The following is a 24,686-nucleotide window of genomic DNA, read 5'->3' as shown; positions in this document are numbered from 1 at the left end:
AAAAAAGTTGGTTTCAGGTAGAGCTGGATTCAGTCAAAAAATACTGTGGAATCACAGTAGTCTGTCTGTGTTGATGCTAATTTCCTCGGGCTTTACTCTCAGGCAGATTCTTTATATTGTGTATTTAGCTTCCAGCAGCTTCAGCCTACTGTCTAACCCTTAGCAGCAGCACTCATAGGAGGGAAATAATCTTTTCCAAGAATTACCATACTTCTCCAGAAAGCCCTGTTAGCTCTGGATGGTGTGATGGCCAGTTGTCCCTGTCTGCCCTGTGGTTTCTGATATAAAAGGCTCCAATGGGTCAGGTCCCCATCACAATGTCTTCTGTGAACTACAGGTGTGGTCAATTATTCCCTCTCCTCTCCAGGTAAACCCCTGGATTGAGGGCTGGAAAGAGAGAGATTTTAAGTAAAACATGTGCTGCTGCCAGAGGAAGGGTCAAACTGCACTAAGCAAAGAAGAAGTATATGCCTACTAGAGGTAAATAAGCATCCATTCAAGTCATGGAAATAATTAAATGCCCAGTATAGGAGCTGGAATAATAACGTTCTAGATGTTAGGAAACCATTAATCATGGATATAAAGATCTATTCTCAAAGAATTCTATAGTTTCTTAAAGGAAAGGCAGTGAGTCTCTATTTTTTACTATTGTATCCTGAAAATCTAGAATGGTATCTTGGCACAGAGTGGCTGCATAATGTATTTGCTGACTTGGAGTTAATTTAACTGACTTCAGAAATAGGCAGGATAATGTAGGAGATTAATGATCAGTCCTAGTGAGATATCACACACAACTTTTCAGTCTCATCTCTCACTTTTCTTATCCATTCTCAGAACTTTAACTTCTATATTGTAACTTTATATATGCTGAAAAATCATATACCTAATTCTCCAGCCTTAACTGCTTCTCTGAACCATATAGGAAACTTCCTTTTAGACTAGTTATTCCACAGGCACCTCAAATTAAGTATGTTTAAAACCGAACACATTTTCAGTTATCCAAAGCTTGCCCTTTTCTTCAATGTCCATTTAATAAATTGCACCACCTTGTGTTTCTGGGCTTAGTTACAAAAATGTGAGATATAAAAATCACTTCAGATCTTCCCTTTATCCACGTGAACAAGTGTGAACTTGTGAAAAAGTTCTCTCAACTCTGCCAGCTTATCAGTTCTCATATCTGATCCTCCAAGCTTATGGATTATAGTAACTTAATTAGTGCCTCACTTACCCTTTTTACTTGTTGATAAGAATGTTCAAGTTCTACTCTCAGTAAATTCCAGTTTACAGTGTTGTAAACTGCAGTAACCATATCATACATGAGATCTTCAGACCTTATTTATGTTATAGCTGAAAGTTTTACCCTTTTACTCACCTCTCCCTATTTTCCTTACCACCCCAGCCCTTGGCAACCACTTTTCTACTCTTTGTTTCTATGAGTCTGACTTTTTTTTGTAGAGTCCATGTATAAGAGATCCCATACAGTGTTTGTCTCTCTCTGTCTGGCTTATTTCAGTTAGTGTAATGCTAGTTATAGTTTGTGGGGTTTTGCTTGTTTTTGTGAATCCTCCAGGTTTATCCATGTTGTCATAAATGACAGGATTTCCTTCTTGTTTAAGATTGGATTATCTATCTATCTATCATCTATCATTATCTATCTATCCTTATCTATCTATCTATCTATCATTATCTGTCTATCTATCTATCTATCTATCATCTATCTATCTATCTATCTATCTATCTATCTATCTATCATCTATCATCTATCTCTGTCTCATACTCCATCCTTTCATCTGTTGACAGACACTTAGGCTATTTCCATATTTTGGCTATTGTAAATGATGCATCAAAGAAGTACAGACATTTCTTTGAGATAGTAGGGTTGTGTTTTTTTTTTTTTTTTTGAACTATACCCAGAAATAGGACTGCTGAATCATATCATAGTTCTATTATTAATTTTTTGAGGAACCTCCATACTGTTTTCATTGTGGCTGTACCAGTTTACATTCCCACCAACGATGTACAAGGGTTTGTTTATTTTTTCCCCATATTCTTATCAGCATTTGTTATCTCTTGTCTTCTTGATAAAATCATCCTAAAAGATGTGAGGTGATATTTCATTGTGGTTCTGATATGCATTTACATGATTAGTGATGTTGGGTATTTTTTCATATACCTGTTGGTCATTTGTATGTCTTCTTTGGAAGAACATCTATTCATATCCTTTGCCCATTTTTTATTTTTATTTTTTTATTTTTTTGCTATTGAGTTTCATGAATTCCTTGAATATTTTGGATATAATCCCTTATCAGATATGTGGTTTGCAAATATTTTCTCCCCCTCAGTAGGTTCCCTTTTCATTTTGTTGATAATTTCCCTTACTGTGCAGAAACTTTTTTAGTTTGATGTAGTCCCACTTGTTTGTTTCTGCTTTTATTATCTTTTCTTTTGATGTCAGATCCAGAAAATCATTGCCAAGATCAATGTTGAAAAGCTTATTCTCTGTGTTTTCTTCTAGGATTTTTAAGGTTTCAGGTCTTACATTTAAGTCTTTAATCCATTTTGAGTTGATTTTTGTGTATGGTGTAAGAAAAGGGGTTGTTTCATTCTTTTGTGTATGGCAGTCCAGTTTTCCCAACACTGTTTATTGAAAAGATTATCCTTTCTGCATTGTATATTCTCGGCTTCTTTGTCAAAAATAAATAAGAGTCCCCTTTCTCAGTCTTGACAGAGTGATCTTCTGTAGTAAATGAACCTCATCAATCAACCTGGCCTGAGCTTGGGCTTGTCTCTCAACCTTTTTAATTGCCCAAACCACATTCTTTGTTCTTAGTGGTTTACAGTAGTAATTGAGGATATGCTAAGACCCTTAGTGTCCCAAAGGGGGAGACTGCATTTAGCTCAGTTCAGACTAATTGGAAGTCAGATCCTCGGGCAACAGTTGGGAAAGTATGCAGTTCGTCCCTTCCATGGAGAAACTGGGAGATGGGCACTGTTGCCACTTCTGCCCTGGGCCGGGGTGTGTAGCCGGTGGTTGGGAGGGAGAGAGGGCAGTGTACCTGTGCCAATTAGGAGCTGCTGCTTTGTTAGCTGTAATCCTGTGGAACTTGCGAATGGAAATCTCCACTGGATTTCAGAGCCAGCTAATCTGGAGACCCATCTCTTGGCAGCAGCTACAAAAGCTATGGCACAGAGGTGTTACAAGCTCCTTTCAGGGAAATACTGGTGTCTTATGGTGTGGTATAGGGAGATGGTTGAGAAGGTGTCTCTTGGTTTCCTCATTCCCTGAGAGGATCAGAGACAGACCCTGGATTCATGATAAATTAGAAGCCTGACCCTTAGGCAGTAATATTTAAAGTATGCAGATGGAATATATACACAGTGGAATATGACTCAGCCATCAAAAAGATGAAATCTTGCCATTTGCAGTGACATGGATGGAGCTAGAGTATAATTATGGTAAGTGAAGTAAGTCAGAGAAAAACAAATACTGCATAATTTCACTCAACATGGAATTTAAGAAACACAATAGGTGAACATTGGGGAAGGGAGTTAAAAAAGAGAAGGAAGTAAACTGTAGAGACTCTTAATACAGAGAACACACGGAGGGGTGCTGGAGGGAAGGTGGGGGGGGATGGGCTAAATGAATGATGGATATTAAGGAGGGCACTTGTGTTGAGTACTGGGTGCTGTTATGTTAAGTGTTGAATCACCAAATTCTACTCCTGAAACCAATCTTACATTATATATTAACTAACTAGAATTTAAATAAAAATGAAAGGGGAAAAAGTATGTAGATGGACCTCCTTCAGGAAAAGGCTAAGAGGTGGGCATTATTGTCTGTTCTCTCTTAGTTGAACCCTGAAAAGATCCACATGCAGAAGAATGAAACTAGACCACTCTCTTTCACCATACACAAAGATAAACTCAAAATGGATGAAAGATCTAAATGTGAGACAAGATTCCATCAAAATCCTAGAGAAGAACACAGGCAACACCCTTTTTGAACTCGGCCACAGTAACTTCTTGCAAGATACATCCACGAAGGCAAAAGAAACAAAAGCAAAAATGAACTATTGGGACTTCATCAAGATAAGAAGCTTTTGCACAGCAAAGGATACAGTCAACAAAACTCAAAGACAACCTACAGAATGGGAGAAGATATTTGCAAATGACATATCAGATAAAGGGCTAGTTTCCAAGATCTATAAAGAACTTATTAAACTCAATACCAAAGAAACAAACAATCCAATCATGAAATGGGCAAAAGACATGAAGAGAAATCTCACAGAGGAAGACATAGACATGGCCAACATGCATATGAGAAAATGCTCCGCATCACTTGCCATCAGGGAAATACAAATCAAAACCACAATGAGATACCACCTCACACCAGTGAGAATGGGGAAAATTAACAAGGCAGGAAACCACAAATGTTGGAGAGGATGCGGAGAAAAGGGAACCCTCTTACACTGTTGGTGGGAATGTGAACTGTTGCAGCCACTCTGGAAAACTGTGTGGAGGTTCCTCAAAGAGTTAAAAATAGACCTGCCCTACGACCCAGCAATTGCACTGTTGGGGATTTACCCCAAAGATACAGATGCAATGAAACGCCGGGACACCTGCACCCCAATGTTTATAGCAGCAATGGCCACGATAGCCAAACTGTGGAAGGAGCCTCGCTGTCCAACGAAAGATGAATGGATAAAGAAGATGTGGTTTATGTATACAATGGAATATTACTCAGCTATTAGAAATGACAAATACCCACCATTTGCTTCAACGTGGATGGAACTGGAGGGTATTATGCTGAGTGAAGTAAGTCAGTCGGAGAAGGACAAACATTATATGTTCTCATTCATGTGGGGAATATAAATAATAGTGAAAGGGAATATAAGGGAAGGGAGAAGAAATGTGTGGGAAATATCAGAAAGGGAGACAGAACGTAAAGACTGCTAACTCTGGGAAACGAACTAGGGGTGGTAGAAGGGGAGGAGGGCGGGGGGTGGGAGTGAATGGGTGACGGGCACTGGGGGTTATTCTGTATGTTAGTAAATTGAACACCAATAAAAAATAAATTTAAAAAAATGGAAAAAAAAAAAAAGATAACCAGTTAAGAACTCCTTAGTTTGCCACAGTCCTTTGGGTCTCATGAATGTAAACCTTGATTAACTGTCAGAGCTGGACAGTGTGGGAACCCATCCCTTGGGAAGCAGACATAATACCTGGCTCCAGGGGTGGAATTTATAGTCAGAATGTATCTCCACCTCTCCCACCCTTTTGATGTATTTTCTTGTTTGCCCACTATGGAGTCGTCATTCAGTGAGTTTTTGGATTTCTTTCAGAGGTAATTACCTGAGGTATAGCTGTATATTTGATGTGTTCATAGAGGGAGGGGGTTTTGGAGACTCCTAAGTCAACATCTTGTTTTATCACCCTCTAAGAAATCCTCAAAATAATTTTCTTAGTGTTCCTTCTTCAATTGGAATTTCATACTTTGAAATCCTCCTATTTTTTCTTCCAGTTTTCTTTTTTATTCAGTATAGACTCTCTCTCTCTCTCTCTCTCTATCTCTATCTCTCTGACAGGGAGAGAGAGAGAGAGCACACACACAAGCAGGGGGAGAGGCAGAGGGAGAAAGAGAAGCAGATTCCCTACTGAGCAGGGAGCCCGAAGTAAGGCCCCAGCCCAGGACCCTGGGATCATGACCTGAGCTGAAGGCAAGATGTTTGACTGAGCTGCCCAGGTGCCCCTTAATGGCCATGCATTTAAATGATGTTCTAACATATATCTGAGTTCTTCTCCCTTCACCTGTTTCCCAGATCCCAGGCTAAGGTATCTAATCCCACCTGCTTTCTCTTCCCTGTATTTTTTTTTAGACAGGCTAGGAAATTGTTGTGGTTCTTTTCTCAATATTTTATATGTAGACATGTAGATCAGAAGAAGAAGAGATTTAGGGAAAATCATTTAGGGAAAAATCATCTGGCAATGTTGAGCAAGGGGTAAAATGGTTACACTCTTTAGTTAGAGTGGCTGATTCCCCGTTCTTTTTTTTTTTTTTTTAAGATTTTATTTATTTATTCATGAGAGACACAGAGAGAGAGAGAAGAGAGAGAGAGAGACAGAGACACAGGCAGAGGGAGAAGCAGGCTCCATGCAGGGAGCCCGACGTGGGACTCAATCCAGGGTCTCCAGGATCACATCCTGGGTGGAAGGTGGTACTAAAGTGCTGAGCCACCTGGGCTGCCCTGGTTCCCTGTTCTATGGCTCTTTGTGTTGTGATAATATTATCTAATTCTTGTGGAGAGTGGAAAGGTGAAGGTAAACACATTCTGGAGAAACAGAATGAGGTAGAATTTTGTTAGTGTAAGAAATTACAGTTGATATAATAAGTCAAAGATGGTTGTAGATCTTTTAGACCAAAGTCGAGTACCTAGTGTCAAATAAGTAAATCCAGGCTTAGTAAGGGGAGATATTCAAAAGCATTATTGAATGGAGAAGGAAAGGACTGTTGAGATGGGGTAGGGGTAGGACTGCTGCACTAGAGAGAACGCTGAAATAAGCTCTGCAAATGTCTGATGGGTTGGGGAAAAAATGGATTTTCTTTTATGGAGGGAACTGAACAAGGCCAGATGAACTGAGTGTAGGAAAGTGGGATGAGAAAAATGCCATGTTTGGATAGTAGATCAAAGCATGTTTTATCAGGCAGTGAGTCTGTTCTTGGAAGAGGCCTTTAAGAAGAGGTATATGTTGGCTCAGGGTGAGGATGGGCCAAAATTAAGGATCTAGGGCAAGAATCTTAATGTTTTGTTAATAAGCATTCTGTTCTGATTAATTAATGGAGAACAAGTAGTAAAACTAATCATTTGTGAAGCAACGAATGGAGAGTTGGATGGTCTGTGTCTGGGTTTATCACAGATAAACAATGGAGCCTCTTGAGTCTCACCTCAGTCTTACAGGGAGGGGTGGTCTGTGCCATAAGCCATTTCTTGGGACACACAATGCGAGAGAATTTCTTAACATTTCCCGTTTTCCAGCATCACAGGGGTTGAACAAAGTTCAACATGGTCATTGGACAAACAGAAGAGAAAGTTCAAATTAGGATAAAAAGTTCAGCTTGATACATTCTTAGTAAATTATCTTAATGTGTACTGTATATGGTTTGTGAAATAAAGCTCGGTTGGGAGGAGAGGGCTAAAAATATCTGAAGCTATTACTAAAGGCCTAAAATAATTTGTACATTTTTTTTTCTTGAGTGACTGAATAGATAAATGAATAAAAATGAATAATATCCTATTGAGAAAAACAGATCTAATAATCATCTTATTGAGTCTATAAAGAAAAAAATGTTCATTTGACACTTTTACTTAGACACTGAATAGATATCTCAAAAGGAATTTTCAGGTTTAGTCATTCTATGCACCACTACCTTGCACTAAAAAAAAAAAAAAAAAAAAAAAAAAAAAGAGTAAAACTGATTCTTCCATATTCTCAGATTAGTAAAAGAGACTACCATTCAGCAATTTGTCATGCCCAAAGCTAAGTGTTATCTTTGCTTCTTTTCTTTTCTATCTCATATTTAATCTATCAAGAAGTACTTTGGGTACAATCTTCAAATATATCCTGAATTTAACTAGTTGCATTCACTTTTTCTTGTTGTTACCACCCATCACCTGTTGTCAGCACTATCTTAGTAACTAGCTGGTTGATTTGTTTCCAAGTTGGTTGCCTTAGACTCTGTTTTCCAGGCAGCAGCCAGAATGATCATTTAAAAAGTTAAACACACACACACACACACACACACACACACAAATAAAAATAAAAGATAAATAAGTTAAACACATCATTCCCTGTTTTGAACCATTTTATAACTTACCACTGCTCTCAGAATAAAATTAAACCTCTTATTATGGTCTAAGAAGCTTTGCATAATCTTTTACTGTATAACTGTATAACTTTTACTGCTCTCTTACATTGTTGTTCTTGCTCACTGGACTTTATCCAGTTTGACCTCCTAACAATTCTTCAAAACACCAAACTCGTTGCAAGTGTATAGACTTTAGTCTTGCTCTTCTCTCTGTCCATACATATTTCTCCAGATCTCTCATCTTTTTGTATCTTTTTTCTCTTTTACACAATTATGCATCAATTTTCATTCCAGCATTCACAAAATCCTCTTATCTTTTTCATTCACTTTATAGATTGTATCACTATCTCATCATCTCACTGATAAAATAGACACAGAGGGTGGCTACATTAAAATGGTAACTAATGCAATAATAACAAAAAAAGGTGCTTAGGATCTTTCTTAGCACATGATGATATTCAACATCATTGTCATCTTCGACATCACATCTACGAAAATATTTTACTAATTTATATGTATTATTATTGAATACTGTCTCTCTTAGAATAGAATGAAGTTCTATGAGGGGAAAGACTTTGGCTCATTTACCCTTTATAACAAGAACTAAGTATAGTGTAAGGCATGCAGTGAGGAGTCAGGAAATATTCACTGGATGATTTGTCTAAGAATTGTAGTCCAAATAGTAGCTCTATATTAGCGCTTTTAGTTTTCAAGAGGCACAAGTATTCTCCTGTTACTCAGGTGGTGGTACTTATGTTAAGAGAACACAGGGAAGCCAAGGAGAGAGAAAACCCAATGCCTTATCAAAAGGGCAAGATATCAAAGAGCACTAGAAAATCATTTATCACCATTCAGACCATAAAAGTAGCTCCAGTGACCCATAAGCAACTCTAATGACCCAGACAGTAGATATAGTGAGCCAGTAATTTTGTTGTTGCCTTTGAATCAGACATCTATTGCTTTTTGGTCTAGTAACCTGCCACACTGATGACTCTTTCCTCCCTTGTCTGTTATGATTTCTACTTTCAGCACTTCTTAACTATGTCTCTCCTTTCACTGTGTTATCTATTTAGCCATGTGTTTAAACTCTCTATTATGGATTTGATTACATAATGATCATCTGTGGCAGATGCTGACATCTTTGGTTGTCTACTTAATAGCCATCACTCATATATTTTTGCTAACAGAAGCTCTATTTTGTTTAGGTACCAGTGGTCAGTTATGGTTATTATTCATAATTGCTTTAGTTCAGTTATGCTTGTCTGACTCCCAGTGAAATAGAATGTGAGTGAGAAATTAGGGGTTGCCTATTAGAGAGCTTCTGAGAAAGGTTTTTGTTTCCTAATAAAAATTGAGTGTCATGAGAAGACACTTTTGCTCCGATTTACTTCCATTTCATACCCCATGCTGTCTTGGGACCACATGATGCCTGAAACTGTGACAGCCATCCGAGAGCTGTGAAGTTTGAAGCCTGAGATCTAAAGATAATATGCTGAGAAAGGTTTCATGTAATGATATAGTTATGCCTCAGTGTTGTTCTTGAGTGGCTCTGCTCCTCAAATAGCTACTTAAGTGAATGATACATTTCCTGTGGTTCAAGCCACTTTGGGCCAGTTTTTGTTACTTTCAGTTGAATAAATCCTGATACACTCACTACTCAATGGATAAACATATTAATGAGTTGGTTTCTCTACAAAGGACACCAAAACATCATGAAATGCCTTTAATTTCTAGGGGAAATAATTGATCTAGCATGTTGTGACTATGGCACTGGAGTCACAAGATTCAAAGATGGCCAATAATGGGTAAAGGACTATTTGTATCCTCTATGCTCAGAAGATGATGCAGTCTGAGAGGTACTCCATATATTGATTCCCAAGCGGTGCCAAATAAAATGCCACCATTTCAAAATTTGAAGAATTAACTTTTTACATAAGACCCATAACTGATCACAAAACAGCATAGATGTGTTGTATATCACTGACTAAATCTTTGTCCTGTTTTTCCTTGCCTCATGCTCCCTTATCCAACTCTTACATAAGTTTCCAGTGGGAGAAGATGACTCAGAACTTTTGTCACATAGAAGAAAAGTGGATGTTAAAAAGGTGGTAGGTAATTAAGGAGATACAGATTATTGGGTGCAAAATAATGCTGTGCTCTCACCTCAAAGACTAGAATGCAAATATTAGAACCTAACACAGAGTAATTAATGGACAGTGTTATATAAATTTATAAATGCGTATTTTTTAAACCAAAATCACCAATATAGGGCTAGTCTTCAACAAAAGGCTAGTTATCTACTCTATATCTAAATACACAAGTAGTTTGTTAAAAAACTTCAGAATAAGTGTACGTAAAATAGCCCAAAAAATAGTCTATTCTACTTTTGAATATTTCTAAATTGACTTACTCTTTGTGTTCCCTAATGTACTCAGAGTTCATTGTTACTTCTCTTCTTCATAAGTAATGACAAATAAGCCGCTTAAGCAAATCTGATTATTCTCTCAGATAACCCCTTTATAATGTATTTTGTGTGTGTGTGTGTCTGAATCAAGTGTTTGTAGTACTTCTTTGAAAAGAAGGAAACACTCTCCAACTGAACTGAATTATTAGCATTTCCAACAATTGTATTTTTAAAGTATGTCAGAAAGTGACATAAAAGTACTAGTTACAGTCAGTCATGAAACCACGTTATAAAGTGGCCTATCACATTTCAAACCTTGCATTTTGTCATTCTTAGAAGTAGTCTTCTTCCTCCAAAAGAGGAAGGGGGGGAATCTATCACTAAAAAATGACATGAATATCAGATACTGCTGACAGACGGAACCTGTCACCTCATCCGTGTAGTGCTGTAGGCTGCTGAGGGTTTGTTGAAAGATGCACAGTGACAGAAAATTTTATATACCCAGTTTTTTTTATATATGTTAAATAAATAACTCAAAGTGATGTGTTATAAAGCAACATTTCTTAATCTATGGTAAATACTTAGAAGGAATTATCATATAAATATGTAAAACATAATAGTTTATTAACACATACCTATAAAGCTTTAGAAAATGGCTAATTCCGAGTCATTTCTTTTCTTTTTTAAAAAGATTTTATTTATTTATTCATGAGAGACACAGAGAGAGAGAGGCAGAGATACAGGCAGAGGGAGAAGCAGGCCCCACGCAGGGAGCCCGATGCGAAATTCGATCCCAGGTCTCCAGGATCAGGCTCTGGGCTGAAGGTGGTGCTAAACCGCTGAGCCACCCGGGCTGCCCTTCCGAGTCATTTCTGATTAAGAATACTTTTTGAAACCATGCAGGTAAAGTAAATTCATTCTCCTTTAATCAATAACTTTTTTCTTTTTGCCTTCACATCATACCTGTAATGGTTTAACAAATTATTATGTCACTTTATTTTATATCATCACACATATTTTACTCATTGGATCTTAAAACTATTAATTAGCTGACCCCAGCAAAATTACAAGATACTTAAGAAATTTGTCGATTGAATCAATCTTACTTACTATACTTGTTTTAGCAATAAATTACTCTTTTTTTTTAAAGATTTTATTTATTTATTCATAGAGAGAGAGAGGCAGAGACACAGGCAGAGAGAGGGAGAAGTAGGCTCCATGCAGGGAGCCCGATGTGGGTCTCCAGGATCACACCCCAGGCTGCAGGCGGTGCCAAACCGCTGCGCCACTGGGGCTGCCCAGCAATAAATTATTCTTAAAATATGTTTTAGTGTTTTGTGGAATTGCATTATACATATAGGCAGTGCACATGCGATGTTCAACTTGACGTATTGCTGCAAACTAAATACACCCATAGCAGACATAAAGTGCAAAAATCTTAAATATACAACTCAATTTTTATAGATGGCTATATATGTATAGTAACTACCAAAATTGAAATACAGAACATTTCCCACAACACACAAGGCCCTTCCTATTGATTCTGAGTCAGTATGCCCCCAAAGCTAATCAGTTATTCAGACTTGTGTATTCAAAGAGTATATATTTTTGCTCTGTTCTTTTTTCCCCCATTCTTTTCTTTCTTAGAGTATTCTGTTTATATATTTTTATATTGAGTTGCTTATGTTTACAAATTCTGTATTCTGCTGTGAAACTCATTAAGCACCTAGTTGTATTTTACAGTTTTAAAATACCCATTTGGGTTTTTGTTTTGTTTTGTTTTGTTTTCGTTTTCATCCATTTTACTTCACTGTTGAAATCCTCAATTTTAATCAGTTTTTTTCTGATCTTTTCCTATATATTTTTTCAAAGTAGTAATCACAAATAAAAAAAATCTCGTCTGCTATCCCCAGAGACTAGGTTATCTATGCATTTGCTTTCTTTTATCTCTCCTTTGACTTTTGGTCATATTTTCTTAACATTTCATGTACATTATGTGTTTTTGTTATATAGCTAGACAAAAAATTATAGAAGCTTCAAATGACATCTTCCACAGGAGAGGGTTTTCCTTTGAGGCTGAGAGTCTATTCACCGCAACCAGAGCTAGGTTGCTGGTTTAGTAAGACCCAGTCATTCTTGTTCTTCAGGATGACCCTCCTGGTATTTTTAAGACCCTTAATGGATCTCTGACATGTTAGACCTTTGGGACTTCAAGAGTTTCAGTTCTGCCCTTAAGATTTTGTGCTTAGCTTTTTATCCTTCTGTCTTACATGACTTCAAAAGTCATAAAGGAAAATATTATTTATTTATTTTTGTGTATGTGGTAGATTCCTTCCTTTAGTGGAACTTTGTCTCCTAAAGTGTTACTAAGCTCTGGAAGATTTCATCCCGCCTGGCCAGTTCATCCCATTCATCTCCTCACTGTACCCAGAAGTTATGGTTAAGCCCAGCTATGAATTTGAAGCTCTCTTGGTTGCAGTCCATCATACCAGCCCTAACCAACTGCCAAAACATCATTGCTTTCTTTCCAACAATAAAGTCTCTCTGCCTGGGCCAAGCAGCATTTTCAGCCTATGCTCAGAAATGGCAAGCAACTCTGCATTTTAAGTTTATCTGATCCTCATTAATTCCACAGTCCATCAGTGTTTTTATTTATTTTTTATTTTAAAGATTTTATTTATTTATCCATGAGGGACACACAGAGAGAGAGAGGCAGAGACACAGGCAGAGGGAGAAGCAGGCTCCATGAAGGGAGCCCGACGCGAGATTCAATCCTGGGTCTCCAGGATCAGGCCCTGGGCCAAAGGTGGCGTTAAACTGCTGAGCCATCCGGGCTGCCCTCTTCAGTGTTTTTTTTTTTTTTAATTTTTATTTATTTATGATAGTCACAGAGAGAGAGAGAGAGAGAGAGAGAGAGAGAGAGAGGCAGAGACACAGGCAGAGGGAGATGCAGGCTCCATGCACCAGGAGCCTGACATGGGATTCGATCCCGGGTCTCCAGGATTGCGCCCTGGGCCAAAGGCAGGCGCCAAACCGCTGCACCACCCAGAGATCCCCTCTTCAGTGTTTTTAAAATAAAGTTTTAAAGCTTATCTGTCTTCAGCAGCATTAAAAGTTTTGGCCAAGATTTTCCCCATCTTTTGTCATAATGATACTTTCCATATAAAGATGTATAGTGTAAGAGATTTCTTTTTCCCTTCTCCTTCCAATTAAGCCCTTACCTGCTCAGAGTACTGTTTCAGAAATCTAATTTTTAGAAAGATTACAAAAGCAGTAACATTTTTAAAAAAGATTTATTTACTTATTTTAGAGAGAGAGAAAGAGAGTGAGCATTAGCTGGAGGGGCAGAGGGAGAGCAAGAGAGAATCTCAAGCAAACTCCACACTGAACATGGAGCCCAATGCACGACTCAGTCTCACAACCCTGAGATCACAACCTAAGCCAAAACCAGGAGTGTGAAGCTTTAACCAACTGTGCCAGCCAGGTGCCCCCAAAGTAGTGACTTTTTAATACACATATGCGTGGATGTATGGGTGTATGTATGTGTAACCATTTGAAGATGTTCCAAAAATATGTCACATTCAGTGTATCATAATCAAAGTCTTTTCCATCCCCACCATAATTTTGTTTTTCTTCCATCTCTATTGCAAAGTGCCCATTGTGGTGGCATAAGGCTAGAAGGTGGGACATTATCTCTTTTATCTCTGGACATGAAACTTATAAATGATTCCTGAGTTTCTCCTTGCTAAAATTGTCTCCCTTTCCTCCATTACAGCTTAGTCCAAGTTCATTTTTTTAGTACCTTCATTACAGCCACCTCCCAGTGAATTTTTCTCTTCCAATTTGATGCCTTTCTGATCAGTCTTTGCCATAATTGCCATTTATATTTCTAAGAGAGGAAAGAATTATATAACTTTTTTACTTAAACATTTCTGAATAAATTTGTTAGTAAGCACAAATATATTGGCTTTGTACATCATGCATTTCATAATCTGATTTCTGCCTACCCTCCAGTGTCCTACTCTTGTCTTCTACACCCTTTAGTCTAGACTATAATGGCCCCTGCAGTGTCCCAAATGCAGAATGACATTACCATCTCTACATTTTTTATGATGCTTTTCTCTCTACATGGAATACATTTTAAATTTTCATGTGTGAATAACACCTACTATTCCTTCAAAAGCACCCCCACATGTTTGTCTTGATGTCTCATGAGTGTTAATAGAGCCTCCTTTGTTGAACATCCAAAATATCTCCATGCATACCTCTGTCAGGGTGTTATCATAGTCATTTTAAATATTTGCAGTGTTTCTCCTGCTAGAGTGTAAATACCTTGAGAACAAGCATCTTATTTATTTCACTTTATATTCTTAAGACTTATCACCATATCTGTTACAGAGTAAAGTTTGTTGAGTAGAGTAAGATTGTATTGATGAATAATCTACAAATTCGTTTATTGTGCCTTTATTCTTTCCCCATATTACAGTGTTAAATCAGTAGTGTAGGCATATTACTCTCAAGAGGACAACTTATTATGGAGCAATCTATTATTTTTATCTTTGAGTTATTCATTTTACTTTTAATTATTTTCCTTCCCTCAAGAAAGTTTTAGATGTTTTGTTATACTTTTCAAAAATTCTTAAAGGTCAGTATCCATTAGGTAAAACACTTATTAGATAAACCTTTTCCTAAAGAATCATGTTTTCATTATTTCATTTTCTGTCAGTGTTATTTATTGGTAAATACTGGTCTGTTTCAGGATTAAAATTTAGCAAGAATATCCTATTTATGTGCCATTTTTTGTCAGATTAGCACACGATTTCCAAGTGATTATCTAGAATTAGAATTAATAGGTTTTTATTTTAGCCATGAAACTTTGTAACCATCAATATGAAATCTTCATAATTTGAGATAAAATTCATCTTACTGCATCCTTTTTCCTTGACTTTTCACTGAATTAAATATTAGAAGCTGGTAACACCCTAAACTGATGCCATCTGCTGTGAGGACAGAATTTCAACATTGTGACAGCAATGTCATATCAAACATAAAGACTGATAGATTTAGGGAGAATTAAATAGTGTAAAAAGAAATGTTGAAACAATTAGTAAATATGTTAGTGAACATTTTTTAAAATGTGAAAGGTAAATGGTATGATACAGTTTCAGTTTCCTGATTTTTCTCTTTCGTGGAAACAATGCGTTCACCATGTTTTATTGCAGTAGTATTTTATTTTATTCTATTTTATTTTTTTAAAGATTTTATTTATTTATTCATGAGAGACACGGGGGGCAGGTGCAGAGACACAGGTAGAGGGAGAAGCAGGCTCCATGCAGGGAGCCCGACGTGGAACTCGATCCTGCAACTCCAGGATCACGCCTTGGGCTGAAGGCAGCGCTAAACCACTGAGCCACCAGGGCTTCCCTGTAGTAGTATTTTAATCAAAATAGAACTTTTTTATGGCAGTGGATATGTTCTCTATATATAGCTTTCTATGTGATATGATTTCAGGCCCTACACCTTAATGGTTTACCTAAAGGAACAGCTCTGGATTATAGAAAAACTCCTTAGCATAAACTTGGTTGCAGTATAGGAAAAAAAAAAGAAAAAAAAAGTTGTACTGGTTAAAGATGCTTACCACAAATATTATAATATAAGATAAAAAAAAGTGTTGCATGTACTAAGAGATGCTAAGCAAGTATGGTCACTCATGTTTCTTTTTGGTTTCTTAAGTCAGAGGCACTATTATACTCAACTCTTAGCACAAGTAAGAGGCTACAAATGTTTAATACCAAAATAAACCTAAAATCACATAGTGAAAAAAATCAACTTTAAAATAGGCACTGATTAGTATATCAAAAAATGAAATATAGAATATACTCTTCAGGTCTATAACTCTCAATGATATAGGATATCTGTAAAAAATTTGATGAATCTGCAAAATCAGTGTTAATTTTAAAATGTGTATCAATTACTTTTTGTGAGATAATTTTAATTATTCACTTTTAATACTTTAATAAATTTTATTGTAAACTGATATTACAGTAATCTATACACAGTACTTAATACTTTACTGAAAAAATGTAAGCTATTATATTTCTAGTAGAGTTTTACTCTACTAGATCACATATATCTAATCAACTAATATATCACATAGGCTTTTAAGTGCTGAATTTTATGGTATAGATAGGAGTTTATAGAAAGGAGAGACCACAGCAGCAGGTCAAATATTTAGAAATGTTACAAAACAACTGGATTTTGAGCTGGACCTAAAATAATGTGAAGTTTTATAAAGTTGAACAAAATTTGAATAAAGTAGTATTATAGTATGAATAAATATAAAATAATTATTGTATTCAACAAATCCATAATAACTTTTATAGATAATAAATATGTAATAGGTATATATTTACTTCAAAATAAAATGCACATATCTTAAATATTCAGATCAGTGAATTTAGAGAACTATAAACGTAGGTAGCCAACCCCAAAACAAGATACGTAACATTTCTGTCACCCTAATGTTTCCCTCTTGTTTTTCCAGTGATGTTTCTCTCTTTCTGCCTCACACACTCCCAGTTTCTGGCTACCACCTTTTGATGTCTGTTGACATAGATTGTCTGTTTTGTCTGTTCAGGGGCTTAATAATAAATTCAATTATACAGAATGTAGTCTTTTGTGAATGACATTTTTTTTTCTCTGCATATATTTTTTTTAAAACTCATCATTATTTTTCAGAATCAATGATTCATTCATTTTTTTGCCAAAAACCATTTCATTGAATAGATTACTACAATATATTTATCCGTTCACCTTTAGTGAATATTTGAGTTGTTTCCAGTTGGTGAAATGTTATTAATAATTGTGATAAATATTCATGCACAAGTATTTGTGTAGATAAGGTGCTTGTTTGCCATCAAACATTCCTTTGGATATTAATCTTTTATGTTATTTTACTTCTTATTGGTATGTTATTATGTAAGTGTTCTTTATATATTCAAGATAAAATTCCTTTTCAGATATATATATATATATATATATACATATATATATATATTCACATATGTGGCATGTTTTCACTTTCTTAATGTCTTTTAGAAAGAAAAGACGTTTTAAAATGTCTTCAGAAAATACACACACACATGCATGTATGCAGTCTATTTCTAGAATTCCTGTATGAATTCTGAATGCCAATAATATATTCTTTTGATCAGTATAGGTTGATAGCTAGCCTTAAAATACGAGTGTAAATACACCAACCTAGTCCTTTTTCAAAATTGATTTAATCATCTTAAATTCATTGCATTCTCATAGAAATTTTAGAATCAGCTTGAAGCATTTACAAAAATATCTTGTTAGAATTTTTGAGATTGTGTTAAATATATAGATCAATTTGGAGAGAATGAATATGTTAGTAACTGTAGATGATGCAAACTCTGAGCTGAGAGAATGATAGATCTTTCCATTTGTTTATGTCTTTTATGTTTCTCCCAGCAATATTTCATAATTTTCAGTATACAGATATTATGAGCTATATTGTGTTTCCCCAAAATTCATGTATTGAAACCCTCATCCCTAGTATCTTAGAATGTCATTGTATTTGGAGTCAGGGCCTTTAAAGAAGTAATTAAGTTAAAATGAGTGGGCCCTAGTCCAATGTCTGGTGTTCTTATAAGATTAGGACTCCAAACGATGCCTGGATAGTTCAGCGGTTAAGTGCCTGCCTTCGGCCCAGGGCATGATCCTGGAGTCCTGGGATCAAGTCCCACAACGGGCTCCCTGCCTAGGGCCTGCTTCTCTCTCTGCCTATGTCTCTGCCTCTCTCTCTCTCTCTCTGTCTCTCATGAATAAATAAAATCTTAAAAAAAAAAAAAGATTAGGACACAGAGAGCAAAGGTCCCACCACGTGAGCACACAATGAGAAGGCAGCCATCAGCAAACCAAGGAGAGGGCTGACCTACCACTTGACCCCAAATGCTTGAAATCAAAAGACACATCACCCAGGCTAACCAGACCTGAGAACCCACAGCTGATCAATAAATTTGAGAGAGAAATAAATGGTGCCTTGTTGTATGTCAGTAAGTTTTGGGGGATCTTTTTATATAATAAATATTAATTGATATAATTTAGATTGAAAACAGAAATAACAAGAATTATAATAAACTTTAATCAAATTGTAAAGTTCACAAACAATTATGTACTGATAAATTTGAAGGCATAGATAGAATGGAAACATTCCCAGAAAATATAGAGTGTGAAAATGTAATAAAAGAAAATACAAAACTTTAAAAGACCTATGATGAGTAAATAAATATAAATCAACCCAGGGCAAGATGATTATAAATACGAGCTCTATGAAATTTTCAAATAAATTTGTTCCAGGAAGTATAAACATCAGGAAACTCAAGTTTTCATTTGATACAGTAAGTATAATCTTGGCACTATACCAAAGATTATACTAGGGAAAAAATATTGATTTTATTTATTAATATAAATGGCAAAAATCCAAATATAATTTTTAAAAAAAATTTTACATTGTGATCAGGTAGGATTTTTCCCAAGAACTGAAAAAATAGTTTTATAAATTGTTTATATAAAAATGGTTATATATGATTTTATATGTCTATATCACTAATGTAATTATATCAATACCCTAAAAAGGGGAAAATTATATCATGGTTTCAATATTTGTAAAAAATGTATCTGAAAAATTTCAAAATGTAAGTAAGATTAAAATTCTAAAAACACTAGGAGGAGAATAAAATTTCCTCCTATAGAAAAACTAAATTAAGAGGGTTACAGACACTTAAGACACTTAACAGACATTTAAGGTCAGAAATAAAACATGGATTGCTACTGTCATTTTTGCTGTCCTTTATGGTATTGGATGTTCTGTTTAATACTTTAAGTAAAGAGAAATGTAAATGATTACATTAGTTTGCTGGGGCTGCCATAAGGAATTACCACCAGGACAGCGGCTTAAACAACAGAAACTAGAAACTTACTGTCTCACAGTTCTGGAAGCTGGAAGGTAGTTTCTTCCGAGGGCAGTGAGGGAGAAACTATCCCATTTTCCTGCCCAGCTTCTGGTGAATCACTGGCAGTTGTTGGCATTTTTGGCTTGTAGAAATATCACCCTTCTGCCTTTATCACCCTTCATAGTGTTAACTGTGTGTCTCCAAATGTCCCCTTTTTCCAAGAACAGCAGTCAGTTTGGATTAGGGCCTAATGACCCCCACTTTAACTAATTACATCTGAAAAGACCCCATTTCCAAATAAGGTCAGATTCTGAGATGCTGAGGGTTAAGACTTGAACATAGACTTTTGCGGGGGAGGGGGTGTCACAGTTTAACCTATAACAATGCTATAAATTTGGAAAGTATCATTCACTTTAATGCACATTAAAGGCAAGAGAGAAATAACAGACTTATAAATAAATAAAAGATTTCTGTATGTTTTCCAAATTTGATGATAATATCTAGGTACCAAAGTTTGACACGTGAATATAAGACATTGCTTGATCTGGGAGGTACAGCCCAGGGAAGCAAACATGATGAGAAATGCAAGTGGCGCAAGAAATAATGTAAATCATTGCTTTTGAGTTATTGCTTCATAAGAACTAACAAAAAGAGCATTTCCTCATTGGATGAATGAGTCTGTTCACATGGAGGAATTTTGTAGAAACTTTGCAACTGGAAGTATGTCTTGAAGCATCTACATACGAGATAAAAGAGATGGAATTTTCTTCCTGGTTGCCTCACATCTGAAGTATCCTGTTGATCAGTGTTTAGCCATTGGTAGCAAAATTTCTCACAGTTCTGATTTGCTTTTCTGGCAAAACAGCTCTTTTACATAATAAAATAAGATGCTAGTGAGAGATATTATTCCTTGAGCTGCAGTGATAATAGGTGAAGAAATAATACCTTAAGTATTAGTAAAGCAACCTTGGCTAGCTAGAAGATTTATCTACTGTATTATAAATTGCTTCTTAAGTTACCGTTTTTTCCCTTTACCTGGTAACATTAGCAGAGCACTAGAAATTGTGCAACCACTAATCTTTTCTGTAAACCATATTGCCCAAATGAATGTGGAAAAATAGTGAGCATCTCATTCAAATAGGGATTTCTAAATATACCAATATATTCCTGAAGCTACATCCTATTGTTATGCTATACATAATCTTTCTGCTTCTTTAAATATTCATATCTAGGGATAGAGATTTTAAAAGGAGGGATTGATGTATCCTGCATCATTCATTAGATACTTTTAGTGTGGGCATTATTTTGAAAATGTCTAACCACCATTCCTTTAACCTTTAATCTGCTGCCATCCTAATATCCCATCTGTTATCATCTTGGAATTATTACCTAAAATAAAACAAACTGAAATAATGAAATAATGAAATAGTGTGCATGCTTTGAGTCAGATCTATTGCCAAAAGCAGTAGTCCAAAGGGATCAGTCCCTTTAGTTCTTTGTTTGCCCGAAAACATAAAGATACAAGATAAAGCTGTGTTTCAATTAAATATCAAACAAAATCAAAGTCATTAGATTAGTGTAGACCACACAGGGTTCTTATGAAGAAACTTTTGAAAAGTGTGTCATGATAAATCCCCTAAAATATATTGACTTTGCCAGCGTTAGTCCACATGGCAGATCTTCCATTCTGCAACCAGCCTATTTCATGTAGAGATTAACCCAGTGATCCTACACTTGAAAGAGAATGCTCTAGGACTTAATTTATATTCAAGCCTCACTGTTCTTTGGGGAAAGGCTGGGTAATCCATACAAATTGCCAAGTGATGAAACCGAGAGCAGAAATGGAAATGACAAAACTGTCACTGAGTTAGCTACCTTTAGAAATAAAACTTAAAAAAAAAAAAAGAAATAAAACTTAATAGAAACTGGTTAAAATATGTTACTGTTGACTCCTTATAAATCATGACTTAAAAGAATACATCATTCTCATGATAACATGGAAATTTTTGGCTATTAAATTAATATTTTCTGGTCATAGTCACTGACTTTAAGGCTGCCTAATATTTAATGTTTATAATTAGGTTATACATTTATTTTAAAACTGCAAAGTTTATGTTTAAAATATCATATGGGGTGGGGGCACCTGGGTGGCCTAGTTAGTTAAATGTCTGCCTTCAGCTCAGGTCATGATCCCAGGATCCTGGGATTGAGCTTTGCTTTGGGCTCCCTGCTCAGTGGGAAACCTGCTTCTCCCTCTCCCTATACTGCTCCCCCTGCTTGTTCTCTCTCTGTCTCTGTCTCTCTCTCTGTGTACCAAATAAATAAAATCTTAAAAAAAAAATCACATAGGGAAAAATTCTTCTTAATAAAACAATGAAAAACCAGTAACAATATATCACTGCAATGTGAAATTTATGATTTCATTAAATGAAACTTCCTTTGTGATGGGTCTATATACCATAGTTATATGGTATCTATTTAATATACATAATACGTAGATACAGATAAACAACATCTGATTTTATAAAATGATAACTTTTATATAAAGTTGAAATTATATGAATTACATAAATGAAAAAACAGTTGAATATTGAAAAATCTTGGCATATGAATAGATTAGTATAACTCCAAATATATAGTATGTAAACACAATGATTTTATACTTCTTTTTTTTCTAGAGTATCTCTTTTTTTTTAAGATTTTATTCATTTATTCATAAGAAACACAGAGAGAGAGAGGCAGAGACACAGGCAGAGGGAGAAGCAGGCTCCATGCAGGGAGCCCGACGTGGGACTCAATCCAGGGTCTCCAGGATTACACCCCAGGCCAAAGGTGGCGTTAAACCACTGGGCCACCAGGGCTGCCCTCTAGAGTATCACTTTCTATGTGACATATACATCCAATGATAAAAATCTCTTATTAAACAATTTTAGAAACATATTTTATCATTCATAACTACTGAGAAAGCATGTGCCAGGTATATGTGAATGTCATAGGATGATAGAAAGATATTCCATTCAACAAATTTAAAATATAGTGGCATAGAAAGATTTACACACAGTGATCTACAAGGTCAGATAATTGGTATCAGGAAGATATAAACAAGGTACTAACAGTAATGGTGAGTGGAATTCCAGGCAGAGGGAATGCTGCACAGAAAAAAAAGTAAGTAATTCCTACGTCCTCGATTCAAGAGTGTCTGGAGACTAGAGTGTGAGTTTGTGTTGGTGTCTGTGTATAGGTAAATAAGCTCATCTGTGTTTATGGAAGTGGAGTTGTAAAGAGCTTAGATTTTAAAAAATTTAATTGAAGTTATGGGACTTTCTATAAACCAGTTCCTACAAAAAGCACACCAAGTTGCCACCTCCATTACTTCTGTGAGTTTACAAAACCACATTGAACAGTGGATGCTAAAGTTCCTCTAGTTTCTCAGAAGCTGTAACTGAGCAATCCATCCAAAGGTGTCATAAGTAATTTGTGTACAGACAAGAGACAAACAAAGTAGAACAATAGGTCCCTCTTTTTTGTTCTGTAAATCTATTTAAGTCATCTGTCTCTATGTGTTAGGGCCACGTCCAAAGCTTCTCATGTTTACCAATTGACAGACATTCAGACAGTTGTTAAGGGGAATTAGATGAAATAAGGCTGTGCTATTTGAAATAGAAAACTAGATAACTTTCTTTATATGTCTATTGTGATATAAAATTCTAAAAACTAAATTTCTTAAATAGCAACTATTTATATGGTTACTGATAGAATTAATTTAGTATATTACAGGATTTATAGGATTTAAGTTTGCTTGTTTTTGATTTAGGAAATATGGATTAAAAACACTTAAGTTTATAGAAAATTAGTTTGAAATTAGTTTTTGTGGTTTTTTCATGTTTTATGTTTTCATTTAAATTCTAGTTAGTTATTGGTTTCAGGAATAGAATTTAGTGATTCATCTCTTACATATAGCAGCACCCAGTGCTCATCACAAATGCCCTCCTTAAAACCCATCACCCATTTAGCCCACCTCCCAACCCCCTCCCCTCCAGCAACCCTATTTGTTTTCTCTAGTTAATAGTTTGCCTTCATCTTTCTCTTCTTTGTTCTCTTCCTTCCCCTGTGTTCATCTATTTTGTTTCTTAAATTCCACATATGAATGAAATTGTGATATTTGTCTTTCTCTGCCTTATTTCACTTAGCATAATACACTCTAGCTCCACCCATGTCATTGCACATGACAAGACTTCATTCCATTGTGTATATGTACATCACTTCTTCCTTATCCATTCATAAGTTGATGGACATTTGGGCTCTTTCCCTAATTTGGCCATTAATACTGCTGCTATAAACATTGGGATGCATGTGCCCCTTTTGAATCACTATTTTTGTATCCTTTGGGTAAATACCTAGTAGTACAATTGCTGGGTCATAGGGTAGTTCTATTTTTATCTTTCTGAGGAACGTCCATACTGTTTTCCAGAGTGGCTACACCAGTTTTCATTCCCACAACAGTGTGAGAGGGTTCCCCTTTCTCCACATCTTTGCCAACATCTATTGTTTCTTACATTGTTAAATTTAGCCATTTTGACAGTTGTGAGGTGGTACATAATTGTGATTTTGATTTGTGTTTCCAGGGGATCCCTGGGTGGCGCAGCGGTTTGGCGCCTGCCTTTGGCCCAGGGCGCGATCCTGGAGACCCAGGATCGAGTCCCACATCGGGCTCCCGGTGCATGGAGCCTGCTTCTCCCTCTGCCTGTGTCTCTGCCTCTCTCTCTCTCTCTGTAACTATCATAAATAAATAAAAATTTAAAAAAATTGATTTGTGTTTCCCTGATGATGAGTGATGTTGAGCATCTTTTCATGTGTCTGTTAGACATCTGTATGTGTACTTTGGAAAAATGTCTGTTCATGTCTTCTGCCCATTTCTTAACTGATTATTTACTTTTTAGCTGTTGAATTTGAGAAGTTCCTTATAGATTTTGGATACTAACCCTTTATCAGACATGTCATTTGCAAATACCTTCTCCCCATCTGTAGATTTCTTTTTAGTTTTGTTGACTGTTTCTTTCACTGTGCAGAAGCTTTTTATGTTGTTGAGATTCCAGGAGCTCAGTTTTGCTTTTGTTTCCCTTGCCTCCAGAGATATGTCTAGCAAGAAGTTGCTGCAGCTGATGTCAGAGAGGTTGCTGCCTGTCTTCTCTAGGGTTTTGATGGTTTCCTCTCTCATATTTAGGTCTTCCACCCATTTTGAATTTACTTTTGTGTATGGCACCAGAAAGTGGTCCAGTTTTATTCTTCTGCATGTTGCTGTCCAGTTTTCCTAACAGAAATTGTTGAAGAGGCTGTCTTTTTCTCATTGGATATTGTTACCATATAGTTGTGGGTTCATTTCTGGGTTCCCTATCATGTTCCATTGATCTGTGTGTCGTTTTTGTGCCAGTACCATACT

The 24,686-nt window shown here is 36.0% G+C and overlaps 2 long non-coding RNA genes across 10 annotated transcripts in view; one reads left to right on the top strand and one right to left on the bottom strand.

Annotated features, from left to right (window-relative positions):
- Positions 1-24,686, top strand: part of LOC102152190 — an 80,480-nt gene that overhangs the window by 5,496 nt on the left and 50,298 nt on the right. The window lies entirely within an intron of this gene.
- The window catches only part of LOC111096362, a 56,396-nt gene continuing 42,714 nt past the window's right edge, over positions 11,005-24,686 (bottom strand). For 4 of the 5 annotated variants that reach the window (XR_005361079.1, XR_005361082.1, XR_005361078.1 and 1 more), the window contains 2 exons: positions 14,071-14,157; positions 11,005-11,231 (listed from right to left, as the gene is read on the bottom strand). This is a non-coding gene — a long non-coding RNA (uncharacterized LOC111096362). The remainder of the gene's footprint in view (positions 11,232-14,070; positions 14,158-24,686) is intronic. The other variant, XR_005361080.1, reaches the window with a different exon arrangement.

The sequence above is a fragment of the Canis lupus genome, chromosome 6 (genome assembly GCF_011100685.1).
Source record: "Canis lupus familiaris isolate Mischka breed German Shepherd chromosome 6, alternate assembly UU_Cfam_GSD_1.0, whole genome shotgun sequence".
NCBI classification, from domain to species: Eukaryota; Metazoa; Chordata; class Mammalia; order Carnivora; family Canidae; genus Canis; species Canis lupus.
The sequence above is the reverse complement of the archived record's forward strand: the minus strand, read 5'-3'. Positions and strand labels throughout refer to the sequence as shown.